This window comes from Otolemur garnettii, unplaced genomic scaffold (genome assembly GCF_000181295.1).
Source record: "Otolemur garnettii isolate 467f Iridium unplaced genomic scaffold, OtoGar3 scaffold00037, whole genome shotgun sequence".
NCBI lineage: Eukaryota > Metazoa > Chordata > Mammalia > Primates > Galagidae > Otolemur > Otolemur garnettii.
The window spans coordinates 4,358,883-4,365,094 of record NW_003852432.1 but is presented as its reverse complement, the minus strand read 5'-3'; the positions used below and the strand labels follow the sequence as shown (position 1 = coordinate 4,365,094).

The window sequence follows — 6,212 nt, the reverse complement described above, 5'->3', positions numbered from 1 at the left end:
TATGTGATAAAACATGAACTAAAAGTTTGATGATCTTCAAGGTAAAAATAAATAAATAAAACTTGAATGAGTATATTAATTTTCTTGAGTAATACACTGTTTATATGTCTACCAAGATAAGTATATCAAACCACCATGTCATATACCTTAAATGTATACAATAAAACTTTTTTTTTTAGTTTTGAATCAACTTTATTTCACTATAAGTAGGTTGCATACAATTACATCAATTGGTTTTCTACACTCTAGAAGTGATCAAGACAAAGTTTGGCACAGAAAAGCTGTAAGAAATAGGTTCCTAACTACAGAAGTTACAAAATTCAAAAAAAAAAAAAAAAGAGTATGAAGAAAACTAAACTTGAGAACCCCCCTTAATCAAAGAAATACTTTCTGTAAAAACATATGCAATTTTTATAGACAAATACATTCACAATTTGTCTTAAAAACTGAGGGTATTCCATATCTGTAATTATGACTTAAATCAAGTATTCACGGCCATTACTTGGCTAATTAAGAATCATTCAAACAAAGTTGAAAATCAAGTATTCATGGTCATTACTAGGATAATAAACTAAGAATCACTCAAACAAAGCCAAGATACAACAGGTATGAAAATTCTGAACACCTGAACTTTCCATTCTTCAAGAATTCAAGAATTCGTGGGCATATTCAATGAACTCAAAGACTAATCCAACTACTGGCCACACTCCTGGTCTCAACAAGGAAATGTCTTTTCAGCCTACTGTCCTCGCCAAATCTAAAAGTCCTCTTCCATGGTCTCGTTTGCTTGTTGTTGAACAGAACTTTGCTTCTTTCCGAAAGTGACTCTTCCATCAAGGGGGACCGCTTTTCCCATGTATTTATTTGAGTGCCGTGGTCCCCGATGTCACTGCAACCCTCACGAGGCTGCTGTTCTTCGAGCCGACTCTCCGCACCGCACGTTGCTAACAGACGAGATGGAAGCCCAAGCTGCCGATGCCGTCAAGTCGCCTGAAGGTGATGTGGCCGCCTACGAGCCGGAGCCTCTCAGGAAGCAACCGGAGGTCCTGCCTTTGCTAGAGTTTGTCGGCGAGGCGGGTAATGGCCCCAGCACTGACGGGTCACTTTCTTCCACACCTCCCCCAGCAGAGGAGGATGAGTTATACCGGCAGTGGCTGGAGATCATCTCTCGGTACCTTTGGGAGCAGGCGATCGGCACCAAGGTTGCGAAGCCAAGGAGCAGCAGGGCAGGAGGCTCCAGGAAGGCGCTGGAGACCTGGCCCCGCGTGGAGGACGAGATGGCCTTCTGAGGCATGCTTCGCAAACTGGACATCAAAACCAGAGAGGATATCAACTCTTTGTCTCGAGTGATGGTCCATGTTTTCAGTTATGGCGTAACAAATTGGGGCAGGGTTGTGACCCTAATTTCTTTTGGTGGCTTTGTGGCCAAGCACCTGAAGACCATAAACCAAGAAAGCTACATCGAACCGCTAGCAGAAAATATCGTAGATGTCCTTGTGAGGACAAAACGGGACTGGCTAGTCAAACAACAAGGCTGGGATGGCTTTGTGGAGTTCTTCCACCTGGAAGACCTGGAAAGCAGCGTCAGAAACGTGCTGCTGGCTTTTGCAGGTGTTGCTGGAGTAGGAGCTGGTTTGGCCTATCTAATAAAATAGGCTTGTTAAGTGCGAGAATTTACTTCTAATCAACAACATCCCCCAGAACCACATTCATCTGTGAAATCAAATGGACTTATGAAGTGGACTTAACCTACCCTAAGCTGTAACTTGCAAGAGCAGCCTACCCAGAAAAGCAAGTGGCAAGAGGAATGTGACTTTAATAAAACTTTTTTAAAGCTGACTTCTTTTCCTGTGGCTAGTGGCTAGTAAAAAGCACTTTGAGTTTACTCACCACAGAATTTATAAAATCAGATTTTACTAAATACAGTAGAATTCTGTAAGTGGACCACCTAAGAGACTGTAAAAAATTGGTCAACATAAGGAGGTGGTCAACATAAGGAACGAGGCCTACTGTACTGACATGTACATGTGGTGCATGTCTGGTCTATGAAAATGAAGTCAACCTAAGGAGGTAGTCAATGTAGGGAGGTGGTGTAGTATGGAGGTCCTACTATATATGCTTAAAAATTTACTTTTTCACTATGTTGACATATATACTTAGTGTGCAAGGGTTGGTGGGACTGCTGGTGCCTTAAAAAGGATCAAGGCAGTAGCAACAAAATGTACACAACTTGATAGTCATTGTGTTCTTCACTGCCACACACTTGGAGGGAAAGCCAGTTTCTCTTAAGGATGTCTTGACAAAGCAGTACGATATATTAATTGTTCTAATTTTTGACCTATGAGTAAACGTTCTTTAATAATTTTTGCAATAAATAAAATGTAAGCATAAAGCACTTCTGCTGCATGTTACAAACGACAATGGTCTTCTCAAGGAAAGACTTGTGTGATTCACTCGAGAGTTAAATTAGCTCCTTTTGTCACAGAACATAATTTTTGCTTGAAAGGTGCTTTTTAAGACATCAAGCAACAAACTATGGCTATTCAGAATTGGGTATGTAAAAACCAAAACCATTTTGAAAAAGGATAAAATTGGAGGACTCACACTTCTAGATTTCAAAACTTACAATAAAATTATAGTAATCCCTCGGCAGTATGACTGAGGGATAGACATACAAGTCAATGAAATAAAACTGAGAAACCTGAGATAAACCCTTGTGTTCATGGTCATGTGGCTTTTGACAAGGGTGCCCAGAAAATTCTTTTAAAAAAAGAGTAGGAAGAGTGTTAGGAAAACCAGGTATCCAGGTGCTCCTCTTGCCTCCTCATCAAAAAGGAAATTTGGAATCCTACCACACATTATTTATAAAACTTAACTTGAAATGGCTTATATATCTAAGTATGAATCTAAAATTATAATACACTTAAAATAAAATACAACAATAAATTTTTTTCATTCATGTGACCATGAGTTAAGAAATAATTTCTTAGATATAATGCCAAAGCACAACTGGCAAAAGAAAGAAATAAATCAATGAGGCTTCCTTAAAATTAAAAGCTTCTGTGCTCCAGAAGCTGCCATCATAAAGCAAAAAGATAACCTGTAGAATGGGAGAAAATATTTGCAAATAATTTTATCAGATAAGAGTTTAATACACAGGCTACATAATGTACTTAAAACTAAACAATAAAAAGACAAATATCCAATTAAAATTGGGCAAAGATTTTGATTAGATATATCTCAAAAGGAGGCATATAAATGGCCAATAATAGTGCGTCCATAAAGTTTGTGTGCAATTTAAGAAATTCATACAGAACTGTTCATAGCAGCATCACCCATAATAGCCAAAGTTGGAAATTCCACATGTCCATCAACTGATGAATAAATAAACAAAACATGATGTATCTATGTAAGAGAATATTCTTTGGCTGTAATAAAGAAGGAAGTATTGGTACCTGCTACAACATGAATCAATCTTGAAAACAGTATGCTAAATGAAAGAAGACATAAACAAAAGATTATGCATTGTATGAGTCTCGTTATTATAACGTCCAGAATAGGCAAATCCAGAGAGATTAAAAAGTAGTTTTCTAGGATTTGGGAGTTGGACTAAAATGGGCAATCACTGCTGATGGGTATAATGTTTCTTTTGGGGGTGATGAAAATGTCCTAAAATTGAGCTGGGTACGGCGGCTCACACATGTAATCCTAGCACTTTGGGAGGCTGAGGCAGGTAGATCACTTGAGATCAGGAGCTTGAAAACAGCCTGAGCAGGAGTAAGACCCCATCTCTACTAGAAATAGAAAAACTAGCCAAGCAATGTGGCAGATACCTGTAGTTCCAGATGCTTGGACGGCTGAGGCAAGAGGATCACTTGAGCCCAAGAGTTAAGGTTTCTTGTGAACAGCCATGGCACTCTACCCAGGGTGGCAGAGTGAGACTCTGTGTAAAGTAAATAAGAAAAAGCCCTAAAATTGTTGTGGTGATAGCATGATTCTATGAATATACTGAAAACCATTGAATTACATAAGTCTGACTGACAAATTTTCTGGTGCATGAACCATATCTCGATAGAACTCTATAAGTCTATATGGCCATACCACTCTCAGCACATCTGATCTCATCAATAAAGCTATTTTAAAAAAGAAGTAGGCATTTAGCATACTTTTTCTTAAAAATGAATGAAGTCAGTCTGTCACTTCAAGAAAAACAACTAACAGTATCTGTTGCCAGTGCTATAATTAAAACTTTTAAGCAAAAATTAAAATCTTAGAAAATGTATTCCTGCCACCAGGTGCTTAGCATCTTATCAGTGTTAAATTTTTCAAATGAGATTTTTGGGGATATTAACAATTGTGTGGTTTTTTTATATTTACAAAGTGTATCAGTACTTAGAAAACATGCACCACCCAGTGAACCACTATTTTTTGAATGACAATGAATGATGTTACAAAGTCATGCCCAGATAAAAGACCTATTGCAAAAGAACGTGGCAAATTTTAAAGTAACAGAGTATGAAAAGTTTATTGATAGAATATTAAAATGTTATTAAAAGATATGGTTTCAAATCCACATTGCAATTAACCTTTACGAAATGACTACTTACTAAATTTAAAAGAGGAATTATCTGAAAAGGCAATTAATGTACTTCTTCTTTCAATTCCATGTCTACCTGAGCCAGATTTCCTTTTAATACTTGAGCCAAAACAGCATATCATAATGGGGTGACTGCAGCCCACGTACGTAAATCTAATTGTCTTCTGTTAAGCCACACATTAAAGAGATTAAAAAGTAACACAATACAACCCACAACTCTTCTTACTAACATTACTTTTCTTATTGGAAGTATAGTTATTTTTCCTAAAATGTATGCTATGCTATGTTAATATGTAATGGGCTTAATAATATTATTTTTAAATGAAATAACTATAATTTTCTGTTCTAATATTATAAATATTGATAGCTTTAATACACCTAAATAAAATCTCTCTGAATTACTCAATATTTTTCTTAAGAAGGTAAAAAGGCTTAGAAACTAGGAAGTCTGAGAACCGCTGCTCTATCCCTCTACTTTCTAGAGGAAGGAACTTCAGGCATTGTTCTGAAGGACTTAGTAAAGAAGACTGTGTATGACAGTCAGATACTGAGATATCTGCAAGTTGAAGTTTGTTTTTTTTTTTAAGATTTTAAAATTCAGTTTTTTAAAAAGAAATGATAATGAATAAAAATAACAAAAATTTTCTCGGTTGTTGCAGACAGCTGAAGACATGGCCATAAAAACCCAGCCAATTAAAAAAAAAAAAAAGGAAAAAAGGAAAAGGCATAGTTACAGAGATATTTCAAAAAGGGTTTTTTTTTGGTATGCTGGCAAGAATACAAACTGCCTAGATGTGGAGAAAGGAATGAATCCCAGTATCTTTTGTACCATTGACAAATACCTTGAAAAGGAAATAGAGTTTTTACGATCATGAATTTCAATTTGAAAATAATTTCATTGAAAATGAGATAATCATTTGAAAATGCAGCTTCAACATGGAAATATGTGAGTACTAACACGTTAGTTGGTGTTTGGTCCTATGGTGCTGTGCTGGGGCAGCAAGAGGGAATCACAAATCTCTTGAAGTATAAAAGCTTTCCCTTCAGCATCTGGATTTCTCATGGAGAATTTGTGAATCAATTGTTCCTGAGTTGGTGAATTTTGAGGGGAAGGATAGTCGAGGGTTTCCTACTTCAAACTCTTGCTGACTTTAGTCCTTCCTTCCACTAGTCAGGTATTTGCACCTTGTATATACTTGCCATGAATATACAAAGAGAACATGGGTTATCTACTCTATTCCTTGAGTAATTCTGCTGATCGTAAGATTTTCTCAAATGGTAAATAACTGATTTTTAAATAAAAACCCCAAAATATCAAAATGTAATATTCTTTTGATTTATAAGGTAATTTAATTTCTATGTATTTCAGTATACAAGGGCTGTCTGGAAAGTATCTTGCCATGTAATATAAAATATGGAGACCTATTCATAGTATGCAAACATCTTTTAACATTCTGAAGGTTGTCTATTGGTTGGTTGTTGTCTCCTTAGCTATACAGAAGCTATTCACTTTAAATCCCATTTGTTTATTTTTGTTGTTGCAGTTGCCACAGAAGTCTTCCTTTCTTTTTTTTAGAATATAAAAGTATAAGTTTATTTTATATTAGAGAAAGGG

The 6,212-nt window shown here is 36.3% G+C and overlaps 1 pseudogene; it reads left to right on the top strand.

Moving 5' to 3' along the window:
• Positions 1 to 876: 876 nt before the first annotated feature.
• On the top strand, positions 877 to 1,655 carry LOC100954702 (annotated as a pseudogene).
• The last annotated feature ends 4,557 nt before the right edge of the window (positions 1,656 to 6,212 follow it).